Source organism: Cynocephalus volans, chromosome 2 (genome assembly GCF_027409185.1).
Source record: "Cynocephalus volans isolate mCynVol1 chromosome 2, mCynVol1.pri, whole genome shotgun sequence".
Classification (NCBI taxonomy): domain Eukaryota; kingdom Metazoa; phylum Chordata; class Mammalia; order Dermoptera; family Cynocephalidae; genus Cynocephalus; species Cynocephalus volans.
Genome location: NC_084461.1, coordinates 125,755,731 through 125,778,027, shown reverse-complemented (window position 1 = coordinate 125,778,027; position 22,297 = coordinate 125,755,731). Strand labels below are relative to the sequence as shown.

The 22,297-nt window shown below is 40.8% G+C and overlaps 1 long non-coding RNA gene across 1 annotated transcript in view; it reads right to left on the bottom strand.

Annotated features, from left to right (window-relative positions):
• Nucleotides 1-4,908: 4,908 nt before the first annotated feature.
• Nucleotides 4,909-22,297, bottom strand: part of LOC134367132 (uncharacterized) — a 72,145-nt gene continuing 54,756 nt past the window's right edge. The window contains exon 3 of the long non-coding RNA XR_010022383.1: nucleotides 4,909-5,356. This is a non-coding gene — a long non-coding RNA (uncharacterized LOC134367132). The remainder of the gene's footprint in view (nucleotides 5,357-22,297) is intronic.

Sequence of the window (22,297 nt, the reverse complement as noted above, 5' to 3'; positions counted from 1 at the left end):
CAAATAATTAGATACACCGTGACTACACAGTTCCCTATAGGATTATAATATGGAGTATACTGTGAGAAGGGACTCAAAAGGGCCAATAATCACTCAAGGAGATCAGGAAAGTGAAACTGGGCTGGGTAAGCTTTGAATAATTAGTAGGAGTTCATCAGGCACTCAGAGTCTGGGGCAGGGGACTCTGGGGAAAGAGAAGCAAGGAGAATGCAGAGTAGATAAAAAGTCCAGCATGCAAAAATGCAAGGAAGAGCAGAAATGCCATGGCATGTTAGAGATGCAAAAGCTCAATGGATAGAGCTGGAGATGGAGTGCACAGGACGGGACAGAGAGGAGGATGAAAGATCAGCCAGGACTGGAGTCTGTGAGGCCTGAAAGCCATGCTGAGAAGATGCCCTTTATCTAATGAGGGGATGGAGCCTTCAGGTCAGAACTGGGCCTAGATGTGGGGAGGAGGCAGGAAGAGAGAAGCAACCCAAGGGTGGCATGTAGATTGGCAGAGGATGAGACCTGAGGAAGCTGCTGGAATAGTCCAGACAAGCGGTGAGGAGGCCAGAATGGAAAGATCAGCAGAGAGAATGGAAAGGAAGACTAATTTGGACAACATTTGAAAAGCACTGACTAGAGATGAAACGAGTCTTTGATGAGCCGCAGTGATGAATTAGGGCTGGATTAGATACACATTATCCCATTTATCCCTCCCAACAGCCCTTTGAGGTGGGTACCACATTGCCATCCCAATTGTGCAGTGGAAATGGAGGCTCTGAAAGGTTAAGGAGCTCCCTGAAGGCACATGATGAGTAGGAAGCAAAGCCAGGATTGGAATCCAAGCTTGTCTCACTGCAAAGCATGTTTCCTTCTGCTCTAGATGTGGGAGGAAAGGGAGAGGGAGGAAGGAGCTGAGCATGAGGCTCAGGTTTCTTGCTTAGGAGGCTGGATGAATGGTAAGGCCATTAACTTAGATACATATGAGCAGACAAGTAGGGAAAGATGAGACACTCTGAATTTGATGTCCCTGATGGGACACTCTGCAGCTGTCGTCCAGTAGATAACCAGAAATATGGAAGGAACTGGGCTGGGAATAGAGAATAAACCTGCTGATGCCATGCAGCAAGGTGAAATCAGAGAGCATGAGTGCAAAGAGAGCTGAGCCTGGAGCTCCAGGGAACACTGAGTTTTCAAGGGCTAACTAAGGAACAGAAGCCAGATGAGGAGCCTGAGAAGGAACAGTCTGAGAAACTGAGAAAGGCTGTAGCAGGAGAACAAGGTGGAGGGGGTTTCAAGAAAGGCAAAGTAGTCAACAGAGTATAATTCAGCAAAGAAATCAAATAAGAAAAGGAATGAAGTGTTCCCTGAATTTAGCAATTAGGATGTCACCTGTGGCCTTGGAGAGAACTCAGTGAACACTCTTCAGCAGAGCTCACGTATGGGAAGGACAGAGGCAGCACAGTGGCTGGAGGAGACAGGTCTCCAGAGACTTCTGCTGGTTTATTTTCACATGTGAGACATGAACATGTTCATAGGTGGAGCAGACGAAGACCACAGAGAAGGAGGGGCTAAATCAATGAGAGAGACCAGAGATTCCCAGCGATGCCAGAGGACGGAACTGAGAAGACGGACAGTCAGCATCAACCCACCCCATTCTCTTACCAGGTTCTCAACTCCACCACAGGACAGAATTCAAGGGCAAGTACAAAGTGAAAACAGGTTTAGTGCAACGAACAAGAGATACAGATTTCACAGAGTGCGGACCAGCTTCAGAGACTGAGCAGGGCCCGCATCAGGTCCAATACAAAAGTAAGAGATACACACTTAAAGTTCAGCACAAAGTGAAGGCTGGCTTAAGAGTTTCAGAAGTTTGATACAAAAGAAAACATACACACCTCAACCAGCAAAGTGTGGGCTGGCTCTAGCTGCCTTCTGCCAGAATTCAACTTTTATAGTTTCACTATTTAACACATATTCATGCTATCTAATGAATATAAATCCCACCTCACTGAGCATGCTTGGCTATTAGGGTTATATAACCCTTTTCTACTGGGCGCTGGATTTGCCTAAGTCAGCCCTCTGAGGCCTCAATTTCTCCGTTGATGCCAAAAATAGGTCCAACGGGCAACAGTAACTCTCCTCTAGGGGAGGACCCAGAGGAGGAGCCTGAGACTGAGGAGTGGCTTAAAACCCATAGGTGTGTCTGAAACCTGAACCCATGGAAACTGAGCACCTCCTATCTCACTGGGAGGAGGTGGCAGGAAAAGAATTGAGAGTACGAGGACCAGATACTAAATGTATTAATAAGCTACAATTGATTAAGATATTATGACGTTTTAATTAACTGCAATACAGTGACTACCACACAGATGAAGAGAATAGAGACGAAAGCCCAGAGGCACGAGAGAGAGAGAGAGAGAGAGAGAGAGAGAGAGAGTGTGTGTGTGTGTGTGTGTGTGTGTGTGTGTGTGTGTGTGTGTGTGTGTGTGTGTGTGTGTGTGTGTGTGTGTGTGTGTGTGTACCTAAGATTTTAGTAAATAAAATAGGAACGCAATTTCAAATTGTGGGAGAAGGGCCATTTATTCAATGGTCTAATTATATCAGGCAACTTGGGGAAAAACTGATAATCTTACTTCTTAAAACAAATTCCAGATGGATTAAAGGTTTAAATGTATGATATGAAACCATACATGTAGATATCAGAAAATTATATAGGGAAATAGTATAATCTTGGGTGGGGTTGATCTTTCTAAATGTATTAGTATGCCCCAGTGGAGCCTGAACTGGGATTCGAGTGTGGTTGTTTGATAAATGGATGGGTTAGATGGTTGGTGTGGGTTGGGAGGCAAGGGCACATGTATATTTTGGGACTTGATTTGCCTGGAGGTAAAAAGGTCTTAGGGGGAGCTGCACACAAATGTCTTGGGTGGGATGAGGTGGCAGGAGGGGTAAATAGACAGATACCGGCTGAAATGGACAGGGCAGAAGGGAGGTGTCAAAGCCTGCCACCCCTGAAAGTCAAAGGCAGAACATGCCACACCTGCTAGGCGCCTCCTTGCTGAAAGCTGTTTCCACAAACAACAAAGTGATTAGGAAACGAATTCAGAGCGAGGATTCTGAAAAGACAGTTGTGGTGGCTTAGTCTTTGAATCTTTCTGAATCCTCCCATAAAAACAGCAAAACCAAAAACCATGGAAGACACAGCAAAACTAGGCATTACAGACTAAATATGGTTACAAGTCCTTTGCAGGTCCCCCCCATCAAGAGCTGGAGTCTGTCCTTCCACTCTCTGTATCTGGGTGGCTTTGTGACTTGCTTCAACATGGGAATGTGGTAGAAGTGACTTCATGTGACTCTCGAGCCTCTGCGGTGAGCAACCTGGCTCCCCTCCCTAAGGAAGAGACGCCTCCACGAGTTTTTTAAAAGTTACCTCCTGGGCCGGCCTGTGGCTCACTCGGGAGAGTACGGTGCTGATAACACCAAGGCCACGGGTTCGGATCCCATATAGGGATGGCCGGTTTGCTCACTGGGTGAGCGTGGTGCTGACAACACCAAGTCAAGGGTTAAGATCCCCTTACCGGTCATCTTTTTAAAAAATAAAAATAAAAAAAATAATAAAAAAATAAATAAATAAAAGTTACCTCCTGATGAAGACAGGGAGTTGATTCATTATCTTAAAAACTTGATAAATGAAGCGAAAGAATTTCTCCTGTTCTTCCTATATGAACTGTGCCACTTTGTAAGCAAATAGTAGATGAAGTAAAGCCCCTCTTTATAATAAAAGTATTCCACTGAATAAATGGGAAAAAAAAAAAGGAATTAGAATGTCATCGATCTATAATCCCAATGAATTAAGATCTACAAAATGTGCATCAACAGCTATTAACATTACAAAAAGGAGACAATCAGACATTATGTGCCTCCTGGTGAAGGAATATGATACCTATTATAGACTTGCCAAAGGGATCGGGAATAAGTCTGATCAAACCTCTAAATCGATTGCCAATTTGCAGGATATACAAAGGATAGATGAGCATGTTGTAATGCACCATGAGATTGCACCTGACCAAATCCAGACTGTGAGAAACTCTACAGGTCAAGTACCTCAAGTTTTTCAACAGATAAATTGTAAGGAAAAGAATGGCAAGAAATCTGTAGACTCGAGTCTTAGAAGTTTTTGTTTTTTTCCAACCCGAGTTTATCACCTGAAAAAGATTTTTTTTTAAGTGGGAAAGACTAAACTATAGTGTCTAGGGATGCACACCTGGGTGATAAAACTATTTTAAAAATAGGAGGAAATGATTAGTATAAAGTCAGGAGAGTGGGTATTCTTGGGGGAAGGAGGGAGTGTGATCGGACAGTGCTGGGCGTGGGGAAGACATTTGTGAGTAGGCAGCTCAGTTATATTTGTTAACCTGGGTGGTGTCTGTCTCAGAATAATTCATTAAACTATATATTTGCTTTGTGAGGTTTTCTGTTTCTGGTTTTTTGTTTTGTACAATAAGAAAGGTTCTTAAAAAGTAGTAATTTGGAAAAGTAGGAGTGAGAGAGTGAAACAGTTACAGTTAGAGAGGTCTTCTCTTTTCTCATCTCTTATGGTTGGAGACGATGCAGTAGTAAGCTGGACTTTGCTAAAGAGAGAAACAGTATGGACAGCTTATCCAGAGTGATTTTGCATAACAGTAATAGTCTTTCTGGGTGTTAAGGAAACAGGGGCATTAAGCAGATGAACAGAAATACAGAAAAAAAGGCTTGAAAGGACATACAAGGTGTTTGCAGTGGCATATTTTGAAAGAAAGATTTATGGGTCTTGTTTATATTGATTTTTCTTATCTTTTTAATTGATCAACAATGAACATATATTAATTTAGTTGAAGACAAACAAACCAATTATTTTTCACTTTTAATAGATAACCCCAGCCAGTAAATTTCTCTAGATCTGGAATCTTTCAGGAAAGGGGTCCTGGTGGATGTACCCCCTGTAGCAGCCCTGGATCTTCACCCTGTCACACTCCATGCCCCGGCCATTAAGATCATCCAATTCACACCCCTGCAAAGGTAGGTCCTTTCCCACAAGGAAACCTTCAGTTAGCATTTACCATGTTACTGTCTTTCAAGGAGAGAGTCCATTGAAGAGCTAATATGAGCATTCCTGCGTGTTTTGTAGTAATATTTCTCACTGTAAATTAATAAAGTTTAAAGAGCTTGTAGAGGGATTGGGTTAGGTCAAGAAGATGAACACTATTTTCTCTGAAACCCAGGAGAAGAAGGATGAGTGATGAGATTTATCATTTTATGGTTTCAAACCCCTGGTCTCTTTTTCCTCTGGACATTGGGATGAGTCATCTGCTGAAGAAGGCTGGAACAGCTGCAAAAGGCAATGAGAAAGGGCTGAATCACAGACAGGTGAGGGGATTACTTCCCAAACCTCTAGATCCTATGCCGCACCATCTGCACTGGCCCACCAGATCACCAAAGGGCACCCACATCTCAATCCCAGCTCAGGTTCAACTGCAACATGCTATCACACTTAAACAGGCTGCCCCATCCAAGCTTAAATATTCACCTACATTTTTTCCTAATATCTTTGTGTATGGTTTTATGTCTTAAATTTAAATCTTTAATTCTTTTAGAATTTGTTTAGATTTATTATGTAAAGTAAAAATCTAATTTTATTTTTCCAAACATTAGTCTGTTACGTCAACACCATTTATTGATTAATCTATCCTTTTTCCACTGGTTTAAAATGCTACCATTATCAGGACTGGATACACACAAACACAAAACTGACTTTAACATTGAGAAGATTCTTCCACATCTTTAGTTGAAAGTCATTTGTGGCTTCAAGGCAGAGGGCTGGAGCCTTGATTCTAAGATGAGACAGAGCTGATGCTGCCTCATTTACAAATGTGCATACACAACCACCAGCCTTCCTCTCTCTCATCACAAATTGTCTATGGTTAATCTGGGATTAGATAATTTGAGTTTCAATCCTGACTCACTGTTTACTAGCAAAGTGACATTGGTTACAATACTTACCCCCTTCGTGTCTCAATCTTTCCCTCTGTAAAATGGGGATAACAGGGAGTTGTGAGGATTGAGTGAGGTAAGACATTTAAAATGCCTCAGCAATAGTAACACCTGTAGGATGTTATTTTCATTATTATTATTGGTGATGTTATCATCATTATCAACAGCATCTAGAAGGGCTTATGATGGGTTGTGAAGGACTCACATTCACTCTTCATCCATTAGCAAATCTTATTGAGCATTCACTGTGTTTCAGCCACCATTCCAGCACTGATGAATCAGGACAAGGTCCCTACCCTCTCTGATTTACAAGGTAGTGAGTTAAACCAATGGCTAAACAAAAAATATCTGCTAATGTGAATAGTGCTACAACAAAAGTAAAGCAGAGTGATATAGTAGGACTTTGCTAGAAAGTTTACCTGAAATTGGCAGTCACAAAAGGCCTCAGTAAGGTAGTAAAATTTAAGCTGAGACTCAAATGTTAAGGAGGCAAAAAGAAATGGGTTGTTTTTCAAATAGTTGGTGTTTTTCTAGATATCTTACTGATTTTAATTTTTAATTCTATTCCACTGTAATCAGAAAACATACTCTGTATAGCTTTAGTTCTTATAAAATTATTGAGATTTGTCTTATGGCCCATATATGTACCATATGTAGTTTTAAAAATTTGTATTTTGAAGCTGTTACATCATGTTGCATAAACATCAGATCAAAATGGTTGATAGTGTTATCCATACCTTCTATGATTTTACTTATATATTTGTCTAGTTCTGTCAATTTCTGAGAAAGCACTGTTCAGTTTTCTAATCACGACTGTGGTTATGTCTATTTCTCCCTTTAATTCTGTCAATTTTTGCTTCATGTATTTTGAAGCCTTGTTATTAGGAGTATGAACATTTATGATTGCTCAGTTATGAACTGACCATTTTATCACTATGGTATGTCTCCCTTGATCACTTTATTTTAAAATCTACTTTTAGGCTGGCTAGTTAGCTCAGTTGGTTAGAGTGTGGTGTTATAACTCCAAGGTTAAAAGTTTGGATCTCTTTACTGGCCAGCTGCCAAAGAAAAAACTCAGAAATAACCCCTACCATATAGTAATATAGCCAATCCAGCCATCTATGCTTACTGTTTGTATATCTTTATTTATCCATTTACTTTGAATTTGTTTGTGTCTTTATATTAATTAATTAATTAATTATTTTTTAAAGATGACTGGTAAGGAGATCTTAACCCTTGACTTGGTGTTGTCAGCACCACGCTCTCCCAAGTGAGCTAACCAGCCACCCTTGTATAGGGAACCCAAACCCAAGGCCTTGTTATCAGCACCACACCAAAATTTTTATCAATTTTTTCAATCTCTGCTTTTAATTAGAATGCTTATTCCATTTACATTTAATATAATTATATATATGGTTGGATTTAGGTTTAATATTTTATTATATTGCTTTCCACCTATCCTCCCTGTTTTTGTTTCTCTTTTCCTGCCTTCTGTTGGGTTAATTAAACATTTTTTAGAATTCCATTGTAATTTATCTATTAAATTTTTATCTATACCTCTTACGTATTTTTGTTTTAGAAGTTGCTCTAGAGATTACAATATACATCCTTAAAGTTTCACAGTCTACTTAGAGTTAATATTATACCTTTTCACATAAATTTAAGAACCTTGCAGCTGTATGGGTCCATTTTCTCCAACCCCATTCTTTATACTATAGTTTTTATAAACGTTAAATGTTAATAAACCCCACAGCACAATGTTATAATTTTCCTTCAAGCAATCACATAAATGAGAAGGAAAAATAGCCTTTTGTATTTATATATATATTTGCCATATCCAGTGCTCTTCGTCTTTTCCTGCAGATCCAGATTTCCCTGTGGTATCATTACCCTTCAGCCTGAAGAACTTCTTTAACATTTCTTGTAATGTAGCTGCAAGTGACTTCTCTTCTTTCTTGCTTATCTGAAAATATCCCCTCCAAATATCACCCCCCCACACACATTCTTAAAGGGTATTTTTGATGCATATAGGATTCTGGGTTGATAGATTTTAATTTTCTTTCAGTACAGTTGACCCTCCATATCTGAAGGCTCTTCATCTGAGGATTCAACCAACCATGGACAAAAAATATTTTTAAAACACCCCAAACATTAAAAAAACTTAAAAAATACAGTATAACAACTATTTACATAGCATTTACATTGTATTACATATTATGATTAATCTGGAGATGATTTAAACTAGGTGGGAGAATGTACACAGGTTATATGCAACTACTATGCCATTTTATACAAGGGACTTGAGCATCTATGAATTTTTATATCTGAGGGGTGTCCTGGAACTAATCCCCATCAATACTGAGGGATGACTGAAGTTACTATTGCACTGTTTTCAAGTGTTTGGTGATTACAAAGTCCACAGGCATTCCTATTATTTCTCGCTGGCTGCCTTCAAGATTTACTCTTTATCTTTGGTTTTCTGGAGATCAATTATGCTTTTTCTGAGTACAGTTTTCTTTGTATTTATTCTACTTGGGGATCACTGGATTTCATAAATTATTAAATGTGTGATTTTCACTATATATGAGCCATTATTTCCTCAAATATTTTCTCTGGCCCTTTTTCTCTTTCCTCTACTTCTAGAACTCCAATTAAATGTGTGTAAGATCTTTTAATATTGTTCACAGGTCCATGAGGCTCTGCTGCTTCTTAAAAATCTTTTTCCTCTCTACTCTTCTGTTTGAGTGATTTCTGTTGACCTGTCTTCAAGTTTACAGACTCTCATGTTATCTCCATTCTTTTTTTAAGCTCATCCAGTGAATTTTTTCAGATACTGTATTTTTCAGTTCCAGAATATCCATTTGATAATTTTGATAGTTCTTCTTTCTCTGCTGAAATTTCCACTTATTCATTCTTTGTTAGAATATTTTATTTTATGTACTTGAATATTATAACAGCTATTTATTATTTTTTTAAATCATTTTCTAGTAAATCCAACAAATGGGTCATCTAGTAGTAGGTATCCAAAGGCTGCCTTTGCTTGAGTTAAGTCACATTATCCTGTTTCTTCACATGCCTCATAATTTTGGATTATATCCTGAATAGTGAGAATGAAATGTTGTAGAGCTTCTGAATCTGTAATATTTCTCCTAATTGTGTTTATTATTATCATCTTATTATTTCAGCAGTTTGACTTGACTGAGTTCTATTTTAGTAACTTTAAACTCCAAGTTCTGTTTCTGCTGCAGTGGGTGGCAGCTGATAGTTTTGTTGAGTTCTGTAAGTCTTATTCTGGCCTGCTTGAAGACTACCCCATGCATGCGTAATTCAGAAATCAGCCGTAATTTTAGGCAGAGTTGTACTTAGAATTTTGGGCACCTCCTGTTCGTTCTATCCCATTTTTCAAGTGTAGACTCCCTTTCAATTGTGTCTGCTTTTGATCACTCTCCAGTCCCTTCTGGTAGTTGTCTGTCTATTTTTTCCAGAGTTGATAGTTGTTATCTAAGTGAGGGTTGGTCTGATAGGAGTTAAACATTACTGGAAGTGATCCATTGGAAATTTTTAAATGAGGGAGTGACAAGAACTTATTTCTCAAAGAGATAATTCTGACTGCTATGTGGGGGGAAAGAATTTTAGCAGGGATCAATGGTGGAAGCAAGGAAACAAGTTACGAGGCTACTGCAATGGTCCAGGAGAGGGTTGGTGGTGGCTTGTATTAGGGTGGGAGCAAGAAATGGAAAGAAGTGGACAGATTCAAGTGTGAAAGTAAAGTCAACAGGATTTACTAAAGGATTAGGTGTGGTGAGTAAAAGAAAGAGAAAACTCTATTATAACTCCTAGGTGTACAGACCAAGCACTTGGGTAGATAATAGTGTCTTTTAATAAGTTGGAAAAAATTCAGGAAGAAGTTGGAGGTGGGATATATTAAGACATATTAAGTCTTACAAACATACTAAGTTTGTCTATTAGATATTTAAAAAGAAATGTTAAGTTTGTGGCTGGATATTTGACTCTGGAGTTCAAGGCAGAGGTTAGAGCTGAAGGTATAGATTTGGAGTCTTCGGTGTATATATGGTATGTTACCAAATGGGATTACATAAGTTTACTTGAGGAAGTGAAGATGGAAACAGAAAAAGCAAAGAGGTATCCAGTAAGCTATGGGACAATCCTAAGAAAGAAAGTGCTGCAAGAAGAAATGGTGAGTAGAGGGAAACGCAGACAGAGAACACCGTCAGACTGAGCAGTGCAAGAGGGCACCAGTGAGTGAGGGGCGGAAGCCCACGAGGAGCGGGTGAGGGGAAAACCAAAGGAGGGGGGGAGTCAAGATGCGACATGGAGAACTTACACTGAAGGGGGAAAGGAAACGGGCAGTGGCTGCAGGGAGTGTGGGTCAAGGAAAGATTTTTTTGTTTAATACGAGAGTTAAAAGAACATGCATGTATGCTAACAGGGAAAATCCACTCTGTCCACACTGTGTGAACATAGCTGGATCCAAATGTAGCCCACCTATTCTTGGCTTCCCTTTTCTTACTCCACATGTCCCCGAAGAGGGGGAAAGGATATATTTTGCTGTCTTTAATGCAGATAAGAACTGATTAACTGCGTAGCTATCAACAGGAACAAAATCTGTTGGAACAGATTCATGGAACACTGTTATCTGATTATTGACAGGCACCTTGTGGTCATTGCTTTCAACAATTCTACATTAACATCCTGTGTAAAATTTTAACCCTTTACATATGTAGCAAAAGTTCTGTATAATAATGGTATTTTCTCTGGGTGATATGGTTAGTTGATCCTTTTAATGATGAATTATAAGGGATTTTCCTACAATCCCAAAGGGAGCAATACAATTTAGTGACAAGAATATAGGCTTTGGTATCACTCATAGCTAAGTTCAAATCTTGGTCTGCCTCTTCCTAATGCTGTTATCTACTTTAAAGATAAATACAGATCATAGGGCTGGCTGGTTAGCTCTCCTGGTTAGAGCACAGCCTTACAACACCAAGTTCACAGGTTCAGATCCCCATACCCACCAGCCACATAAAATAAAATAAAATAAAATAAATACAGATCATAACCAAGTCTTGCAGACTTCATTAATACCATTAATATACCTGGCTTTCCAATCCTGTCCTCAATGATCGCTCTGTACATATAACTGTAGGTAATATGTACTGTAACCACTTTAAAACCTACCTCAGCATTGGAAAATTGTGAGTACAGGTGACCTGAGCCAGGCACTCTGTATTTGTGTTGCGGATGTGAAGACAGTCCACGCCTCCAAGGATTTCCGGCCACCAGGGATCACTAAATTGCATAAGCAGGTGCCCGTGCAAAGTCCAAGAGGTTACTAATGAACAACTCTATTTTATCTGTGGCTAGAGAGGTGGACTCAGTGTTGTCAACACCAGGCAAACACACAGCATAGCATTTCCCAAGAGAGACCCAGAGAGATAAGTCAGAGAGAAATGCACCTGTTAGAAAGATTACCTTTTTCCAGGATTTCCTACTGGTTTCCCAACAGCGTATTTGTTCACGAGTCACTCTTTGACACTCTTAACCTACTTATCTGAGTCAATAATATTCAAAACAAAGAAAAAAATCAGAAATTTAATTTTCCCCAGAAACCTATTAAAAGACAGGGCAATCCTCCTCATCAATGGAAAGGATCAGATTTCCCATCTAATGTCAAAGGAAAAGCTCTGTGATAGCATTTGGTTTCTAGAAATTATATTGAGAGGTATTTATCCAAAGGCTAGATTTCCCATTGTTCTCGTTTTGGGGTCTGGACTCTGCCTGAAAATAGAGCAACATGGAGAATAGATGTTTCCTAATGATCTGCATATATTTGACATGTTATCCTGACAATCAGAACCACCATGCAATTTAACTAACAGCGTACTTCAAAGTGAAAAAGAAAATAGTGCCTCTCATACAAGTCAAAAAATAAATATTCCAGGTAAAGCTTTTGAGTTTTCATCTAGTTTTACATTCTGTCCCAGGATATGGGGCTCACACGCTCTTGCATTAAAAAACATTCCTTCTCTGGCCTCTTTAACATTCTAAATGAGCAGACAATCCTTTATTACCACGAGCAGCTCATCTATACTGCCCTGTCCACACACATACATGCGAGTATGAGAAACTCAATCTCCTCGCTTCTAAAACATGAAAGGCTACTTCAGCCCTATGGTGCCAAGGAGTCTAGGCATCCCGAGAAAGGGCTTAGATCATAGGCCACCCAGGCCCTCCCCTGGAAAGTGTCTGCTCACAGCAGCAATGGAAAACACCACCAAGGGTGGGTGCCTGTGGGCAAGTTATTACTACCTAACTTGTTTTCTAAATTGTAAAACTCCTTCTGGATCTCCAACCAGAGTGAACAACATTAATTCTGGATCAAACAGCCAAATAGCACAGAGGAGTCAAGAGCATGAAATATGCATCACGGTAAAATTGAGCAGACAACCGGTATGTACTATGGATCTTTAGGTTCTCTGGACTCCCTGTGATTCTTTCTAGCAGTCTAACAAATATTATCTGGTACCCTTCGGAGAATTAAAGTGTCCACTACAATCACAGAAGATTGAGGATTGGGATTCTCGATATTAAAGGAGTGGGTTGGGGTCCTTTAATATATACAAGTGTAAGAATGTGTGTATGTAAAAGAGAGAGAGAGTGTAATATTTTAAGCTGTGTCCCCTGGAAGATATAAAGTATGGAGAAGGGAAAACTATACTTCTGCTATTAAGGGCAAGGTTTATCAGTGTGGTCTATAAGTTACTTGCATCAAACTCACCTGTGATGTTTGTTAAAAATACAGATTCCTGGGGCTGACCCCGTGGCTCACTCGGGAGAGTGAGGCGCTGGGAGCGCAGAGGTGCTCCTGCCGCGGGTTCGGATCCTATATGGGGATGGCCGGTGCGCTCACTGGCTGAGCGTGGTGCAGCGACACCAAGCCAAGGGTTGCGATCCCCTTACAGGTCACGAAAAAGAAAAAAACAAAACAACAACAACAAAACCCCCCACAGATTCCTGGACTCCCTCCCTCATAGATTCTGATTTAGTGATCTGAAGTGGGTTCTAAAAATCTGTGTTTTTGACACATTCTTCTAGTGTTTCATAGCTACCCAGCAGTTTGGAAATACTAGCACAGAGTATGGGAAGAACTACTGTAGTGTTGAGCCTCTTAGAATAAAACAAATCCAGGCTGGCCAATTAGCTCAGTTGGTTAACGGGTGGTGTCATAACACCAAGGTCAAGGGTTTGGATCCCCGTACCGGCCAGCTGCACACACACACACAAAAAAAAAACAACAAAAAACTCCCCAAATCTATTTCCTTCATCCCTATTTCCAGATAGATCAAAGTTACTGCCTAGCACCTATTAAGGATGCATAATAAAGGTGAAATGGTTCAAAACATGGGGCCAGGACAACTGGCCATCCACATGGAAAAATAAAAACTCGATTCCCGCCTCATACTATATCAAAATTAATTCTAAATGAATGAAAAATCTAAATGTGAAAAAACAGCAATACTTTACCTCCAGAAGTAAAAAAAAAGAGCTCTTTAAAAATATTGTGGTAGAAAAGGATTTTTTAAACAAGTTACAAAAAGCACAAAGTATAGAATAATTTATGAATTTGGTGACAAAAATTTTAAAACTCTTTATATGATAAAAGAATTGAAATATAAAAGATACGCAACCAACAGGGAGAAGACATTTGGAACACACAGATCTGATAGGAGATTACTGTCCATATGTACTAAAGAATGCCTAAAAATCAGTAGCACTAAACACCTACGAAACCTAATACAGAAATGTCAGCACCACGCTCAGCCAGTGAGCGGACCGGCCATCCCTATATGGGATCTGAACCCGGGGCCTTGGTGTTATCAGCACCACACTCTCCGGCCCCTAATACAGAAATGGACAAAGGATATAAACTGGCAATTCACCGAAAAGAAAACCAAAATGTTCAATAAACAAATGAAAAGATGCGCAACCTCCTAACAATCTGGCAAATGTAAACATTTAAAAATTAGATATTTTCATACTTATCAGATGGGAAAAAAATATTTTAAATATTAAGTGTTTGCGAGAATGTTAAGAAATAACAGCTCTTCTACATTGCTAATGGTGCTGTTAATTCATTTCTTAATCTCTAGTTAGTTTTAAAATGCACATACTTTATGACCCACCGATTCTACTTCTGTATATATAACAAAGAAAATTTCATATATGAACACAAGGAAATGTGTATAAGGATATTCATTTTGGCATTGTTAATAATTGTAAAAAATTGGAAAAGGCCAAAATAGCCATCAGTAGTGAAGAAACAAACTCTGCTATATTCCTATCGTGCATTACCAGCAGCAGCTAAAATGAAATGGGTCTACTGAATCAACATGAATCTGCGAAACAAAATGTCAAAAGAAAAGCATGTTTCACAAGCATATATACAGAATAATACCACTTAAATTGTTAAAATACAAATATTAGGGGGGCAGGAAAGAAGACACAACAATCACAATTCTTTGAACTTGTTAAGACAAGCAAACAGATATGACGTTGATGGGGGGGGATTCTGTAAAGGGACACGAAAATCAACCACATTGTATATCGATAAAATAAAACAAAATAAAAATATAAATATTATTACATATTGTTCTGTGAACAATCAAATATAATAAACAGTATAATGTCACACATCAATGTTCAGTTAATGTTTTTTTCCTGGGGAGGGAGTGGAAGGATTTTAGCTGTAATGTTTCATGTCTTAAAAAAATAATGATCTGAAGTGAAAATGACAAAATGTTAATGCATTTGTTCATCTAAGCAGTGAGTAAAGAAATGTCTGTTATATTATTTGTATGGCTGAAATATTTCATAATTAAAAAAATAAAAACAAAACAAAATCAACTACAAAGATGTTATCAGGTTTGTAAGAGTGGCACAGTCCATTATAGTCCTATGTGCAGGACAGTTCTCCAGGTGGCCTTGGACTGGCCCAGTTCCCCCCTTTTTCACTTGTAGTTCTCATTAATAACTATAGAATGTTCTGGAAATGCAACAATCTGAGATAAGAGGGAGCTGGCTAACTCCTATAGAATTTGGTTAAAGCAAAATATGAGAAGTAGTATTTACTCAGGGACAGAGGACTAGAGATGATGATAACTGCACAGGTGGAGTGCTATCTTGATACCAAACATATTTTAGCAGATGGGAGATAATGTGGTTATATATTTTTTTTACTAAATAAACGTGTCATGAAAATAGCACCAAAGAAACCAGAGATGAGAATACTTCATTCGTGTGAAATACAGAAATCTAAGGTACCTTTTGTGACATCCTGAGAAAATACATTTGGTCAGGCCATAGATTGTCAAAGGTTGGTCTCCAAATAAATCATATTCTGAGACCCAGAGGACTAATCTTCTCCTGGATAAACCCTAGACAAAAAGTTTCCCTATTAGGTTACTGAGAGCATCTCTATTTTGGGAAATCTTTGAGAATGAACAACAAGTCATGATCAAGCGAAACGTTGCTTGGGAAAAAGGAATTCTGGACCAGAATCTGGTATACAGTAGATGCTCAGTGAGTATTAGTTGAGCTTAATAAAACTCCCCAGATAGATAAAGGACAAATAAAGGACAAGTGGAGCAGCAGGGTGAAGAAGCTATGTGAGACTTAATTCTTTTAGGTGAAATACCATCACCATAAACCACATAAGAGTATACTTCATACTTCCTCTTCTCCCTTCTACTTCTGTTTTTATCCCCTTTTTCTCCACTTTCTTATTGTCCTTTACTTATGCTTTTGTTAACTTGGCCCTAAAGTTTACTTAATCAGGTATCTAAGGATGTCTCCAAGTCTCACTTGCTGATTTAGTGATTTGTGCTTTAGATGTCAACCCAACAGCCCGTATGTGGAAGCCAGGTGCATCAGGAGAAGCTAGACCCCTGTCTCATCCCAGGGCACAAATTTTCATTAGTCATAGCCAAATACAGTAGGATTCCTCTTACCGGTGACTGTTTTAGAAGTAAACATGTGCTGCAATTCTGGCCAAAGAGACAAGAGAAAGTCTGCTGAGAAACTCATTTTGCCTCTAAAAATAAAAAGAGACAAGGTCATTCCTTTTTCCTGTCCTTTAGATTGACTGTTAAGAGGATACCCTTGGCTACTGCAGCCATCCTGTGACATGACAGGACAAACCTAAGGGGAAAAGCTGTAGACCAAGAATGGCAGAATGGAAAAATAGAAAGAATTTGAGTCGTTGATACTATCATTGGCCACTGAATTAGCCCAACACCAAAACAGCCCGATCCTAGGAATTTTTAAGTGATCTATTGAATGTTGTAGTGGATTGAATTATGTCCCTCCAAAACTCACTGAAGCTTAATTGTGTCCCCCAAGCTTTATGTATTAGAAACTTAGCCCCCACTGTGACTGTTAAGAGGGTGGGAAATCCTATTATGGTAAATGAAACGTGGAGCTTTAAAGAGGTGATTAATTTGTAGGACCATGCTGTAGTGAATAGATCAAAAATGGTGCTCAGGGGCGTGGTTCTGAAGGCTTTAAAAGAAGAGGAGAGTCTGTCTAATTCTGTCTCTGCTTCCACCATCTTGCAATGGGAGACCCCTGGGTCACTCGCCACCACCAGATGGACTTTGGACTTCCCAGCCTCAGAAACTGTAAGCAATAAATTTTGTTTATCTTTATAAATCACCCAGCCTCAGGTATTTTGTTATAAGCAACAAAAACGGACTAATACAAATGTCCTAAATATTTAACCTACTTTTAATTAGGTTTTCTGTTTCTTTCCGCAGAAACTGTCTTAACAAGTACACTCCAACCCAAAACGATGATATCAGATCGCATTTCGTGAGTTCTTGATCAAAAGCATCTCTGACAGTCTGCATTTTTAAAAAGCAGTTTTATTGAGTCAAGGCAAACCCGTTCCTTGAGGATTTTCCATCTTTCTTCTCCTGGGTAACATTTTAGAAAACCCGCCCTTTTGGTAAGCAGTCATCCACCCAACAGATATTTACTGGGTACCAACTATATGCGAGGCACTATTTTAGAAGTTGGAATAACAGTGGTGAGCAAGGATGAGACTCACTGTTTCCATGGAGCTTACATTCTGGGTGTGTGGGGCAATAATGATCCAGGAGTAAACAAATAAGTGAGTAAGACGACTCAGACAGTGCTGAGGGCCACGCGGGAAAGGAAGCAGCGGGCTGTGATCCACCGTGACTCGTGGGGGGCAAGGCCATTTTGGAAAAGGTGGTAGCGTAGGTCTGTCTGAGTAAGTGACATCTGAGTGCAAGACAGAGAAGGAGTCGCCCCACAGGGATCTGGGGACAGAGTTTCTCAAGCAGAGGTAAGGGGCCATGTGCAAAGACGGGAGGAAATTAGCTTGGAGAACGTGAGGAACAGAACGAGCATGTGCGTGGCGAGAATGGCATGACAGAGGCAGGGCGCTGATGCACAAGGTCGGAGAGGTCCGCAGGAACCAGGTCAGGTGGGTTCTTGAAGACCCTGGCAGAGTCTGCGTGTTACCCTCCGCCCCTGGTGCGTTTGCAGCGAGGGCGTGACGACACATGACCCAATTGCCAGGAGGCTGCATAGCATGCTGCCCGCTGCTTCAACCCCTCAAAAACCCATTTTCTCTCTTTCTCGGCAGGGCAGAGTCCTACACACAGACTCATGGTGCCCTGGGGTGCAGCCCAAGTGGAGGGGCCGAGAGGAAGGAGGCGGCCTCCGCCCCAGGCTCCCGCCTTGGTCCTACTCCTGGCCGCCTGTTTGCGGACAGGTTCAGGTTCATCTCCGCCAGGCAGACGCGGAAGCTGACATCTTAAGAAGTGAGAAGAAAAAAAACAAAAACTACGTCTACAAGTTCACTGCCCTGTTGGAGGCCTCACAACAAGCAGCAAAAGTTTCTTTGCAAAAAAGAAAAAGAAACAAAAGTAGGTCAGGGCTCTTCTGCCTGGTGGCACACGGAGCGCTGGGCAAAGTCCAAAAGCAGCTGGGCCGCTTGGAGGTCTCTGCTGAGACACTGCGGAGATGTCAGCACCGAGGGCCTCCCAGAGCGCGCGATTTCTGAACCTGACCTCAGCCGGGGCTTTCCTGGTAACTTTTGAAAACCATTACTTCCTGCCCCGTGCTTTATTTATCCCACAGGTTTATTTTCTATACAGTCTATTCCGAAACAGAGCTCTGTGGGAGATTCCAGGTCACCGTGTCCCATCAGGACAAATTCGACAGATGTGAGGTGAGCCGGGAGACAGAGCAGGCCATCACCGCCACCGCGGAGCACAGGCTTGGGGGAAAGCCAGGGAAGCTCCGCGACTGCGACCGGTGCAATCGATCTTCCTTCTCTGAGGGACATCCTGTGGGCAGGGCAGGTGCCCCCACCCCCATATCCAGGAGTGTTGCTCGCTCACATGTTCAGCATGAGAGTGGAGGTCAGAGAGAAATCCACAGATTCCGGAGAAGCTTGCTTGAATTTCTTTTTTCTTCTGAGGGCACCGGCAATTTCCTTCCATTTAATTCCTTCTCTGAGTCTCCTGGCACGGTCTGCTGTTGTCACGGCAACGGGGACCAGCAATGCTGCTCTCTGAAGTTAATGCACCCGGTGGCCCACTGCCCACAGGCATCTCGGCCTTATTCCAACAGCTCTGCCCGCACCCTGCCCCCCAGCAGCCTGGGTACCGCTGAATGTCCAAGACCTGACAACTTTCAGACAGGACCGATGCCCTTTGTTTCTCTACCAGATCCTAACAAATTAAAAAACCAAAAATGCTCCCCAGAAAACCAAACTCCAAACCTTTGAACTCAGTTTAGCTAAAACTAAAATTGTGCTTTCATGGCTTTGAAACCATAAGCAGAAATTTGATTTTGACTGTGCGCTGTTTTCTTTGACCTCTTTCCCCATGGGAAACTCATTCTTCAGCATCTTGTCAGGGTGCCTGGGTCTTACGTGGCTTGTGTCGGTGGTGGTGGTGGAGGAGACAGTACAGGTGGAGCATCTCTTATCTGGAAATCCCAAATTCTCCAAAATCTGAAACTTCTTTCCCCCAGATTTTGTTATTTTTATTATCTTTTCTAAGAGTAGATATGGAAACAAATCTTTGCTCTGCTCAATTGTGGGTTTTTTGTTTTTGTTTTTAAAGATGACCGGTAAGGGGGTCTTAACCCTTGACATGGTGTTGTCAGCACCACACTCTCCCAAGTGAGCAAACCAGCCATCCCTATATAGGGATCCAAACCCGTGGCCTTGGTGTTATCAAGCAGCACTCTCTCCCAAGTGAGCCACGGGCTGGCCCTTAATTGTGGTTTTTTTAAAAAAGTTTTTAAAATTGATAATCTGAGATATTTTGATTACTGACATGATACGCATAGGAAATGCTCCTTGGAGCATTTTGGATTTTCAGATTAGGGATGCTCAACCAGTACGTGTTCTGCAAATATTCTAAAATCTGAAAAAATCTGAAATCCAAAACACTTCTAGTCCCAAGCATTTTGGATAAGGGATACTCAACACATATTCATAAAAAACACTGGAATGTAAGCATAATCAAGGGAAAAGCCTTTTTTGTGTTCTTTATCATTATTTATTAGGTATTATTTATTATTACTGTGTTCTCGGCACCTAGAACAAAGCACCTGGCACACAACAGGCCTTCAATACAAATTTGCTAAATTAAAAAATAACATTCCCTGAGCTCTTACTGTGTGCCAGACACTGTAGTACTTTACACACACCAGTTTCAGCTTTTATGACAGGATTATTGTAAGATCTAAAAAAGCACTTAATCTACCTCTTACTACACACAAGGCACTGTCCTAAGCATTTTACAGAAATTAACTCAATGGATCCTCACAACAAACCAGTAATGGGTTGAATGGTGGCCCCTAAAAAGATACATCCATGTCCTAATCCCTGAATGGGACCTTATCTGGAAAGAGGATATCTGTGGATGTAACTAAGTTAAGGACCTAGAGATGAAATCATCTTGGATTATCCAGGCAGGTCCTAAATCCAATGACAAATGTCTTTATAGGAGACAGAAGAGGAAAAGACACAGAGAAGTCCATGTGACAATCAAGGCAGACACTGGAGTTATGCTGCCACAAGCCAATGACCGCCTATAGCCACCAGAAGCTGGAAGAGGCAAGGGACGATTCTCCCCCAGAGCCTTTGGAGGGAGCACACTTTTCCGACATCTTGATTTTGGGCCTGCGCCCTCTGTAGCTGTGAGAGAATAAATTTCTGTTGTTTTTAAGCCTCCAGGTTTGTGGTGATTTGTTATGGCAACCCTAGAAAACTAATACAGATTCTATTTTCCCATATAAAGAAATTAAGCATAGAAGATGAAGTGACTTGCCCCAGTTCACATAGTAAGTGGCAGTCTGGAATTTGAACACAAGCAATCTGGCATAAAGTCCTTGCTCTTAACCACTACTGTCATCCCTGGAGTATATTTATTGAACACCTACTATGTTTCATGTATGTCTGTTGCTGGGGATACAGTTATAAACAAAAGGGACAAAGTTCCTCATGAAGCTTATATGGGAATTGAGGTTCAGAAAGGGAGAGTAATTTGCCTAAGGTCACACAGTTGGTTGAACTGGGATTCGAACTTGAGCATCCTGACTCCAGAGCCTGCCCTTTACTCTCTAAAATAAAATGGGAGCCACTGGCCTAGGGGTACCTGTAAACTATAACTAAAGACACAAAGTGGGGAAGTGTAGTGGACTGCAGTAGCTGTTCCCTTTACGTCTGAGCAGGTTCCTTGTCAGTGGGGTTCACTCAGGCTGCCTTGTGATGGTAGAGGGAACAGTATGTGGCTGAGGAGCCAACGGGTCTACCATGAGGCAGAGACTCCTGCCTTGGCTGTCAGGATGGCCCAGCACCTGGGGACAACACCTTAAGGAACTAGTGAACATCAACGTCACCCCTCCAGATTGCAGGCAGGCTGAGACATTTGACCTAACTTCCAGCACCAAGGGCAAATCTGTTCCTATGTTTGCCATGGAATAATTGGAATTCCACCTGGAGAACAAAATGACTTATTAAGTGAAACCAGACATCATTCCCCAGGTCCAAGGGTAAAAGCTCTGAGTGGTGCATCTGCACTTTCAATGAAGCGGAGATGTGTCCTGGGACTTCCGACACGTAAAGACAAACACATTTGAGAGGATGAAGGTGCCAGAATGAGCTGGACATATGTTTTTAAATTTTTTTCTTCCTCGGAGGGGGAAAAAAAGGAAAAAAGGAAACGGTAGTTTAACCTGAATAAATGTGGTGCAATTTCCTTTTAAGAATTGAATTTTAACTAGTTCAATTGCAAAAGCAAAACAGGCAGAGGGCACAGAATGGGGAGAATAAAAGAAAGAAAAAAGGAAGGGTGGAAACAGTAGAAAGAGAGAGACAAAATAGGGAAATTCATTCACAAAAGAGAAAGAAAAATATGAGATAAAATGGCAAGAGATAGTGATGAAACATAAGGGAAAAATGAAAGAGAGAGACAAAAATCAAAATAGATAACCAGAGGAAAAGGGGGCAAGAAAGATAGTTATTTTCTGTGTCAGTTTTCCAAATGACCCTCCACCTGGGGCTCTGGCCACACTCCCCGCACCCCGCCCCTTTAGCCACTGCTCAGGGGATTCTCTATCAGTCTATTGAAGAGGCAGGAGGCTATCAGTTTACAAGAAGAGAGGAAGCAGAGGAAGAGGAAAGAAAGCAGACAAATTACTAAATGAGGAAGCCAATTATCCAGTACACCATACTTCAAGCTGTCAGTAGGCTGCTATTCCTCAGGCACCTTTGAGCAAAGCGGGACTTAAAACTCTCGAGTTTGCTGCCATCTGGCCTTTCCAATAAGATAATCTATACCGACTTCCCCTAGCATGTTCACATCAAGTTGCCAGCATCATGAATGAAATCTTTGCAAATCACAGACTAGGACTACAGAAACACCAGATCACAGATCACAAAAGCAGAAGAAGCCTCCCAACAGAACTGCCCAGAAACCACTTCGGTTTCCTATTTGGACAACTAGAGGGTTTATTTGGAGCCTTCTGCTGACTTCTCTAATAGCAACAAATTAAAAAGCCAAAAGCAATAGACATTTGCTTTAGTCATGAAGCCAAGGATGGTGCAGGGTAAAAGACTTTTGGCGACTGTCAAAAGCTAGGACATGGAAGGCAGTTTAGCACACAGCATCTTAATTTATGGAGAATTCTCTATTTTCATATAAAACTCTTACAA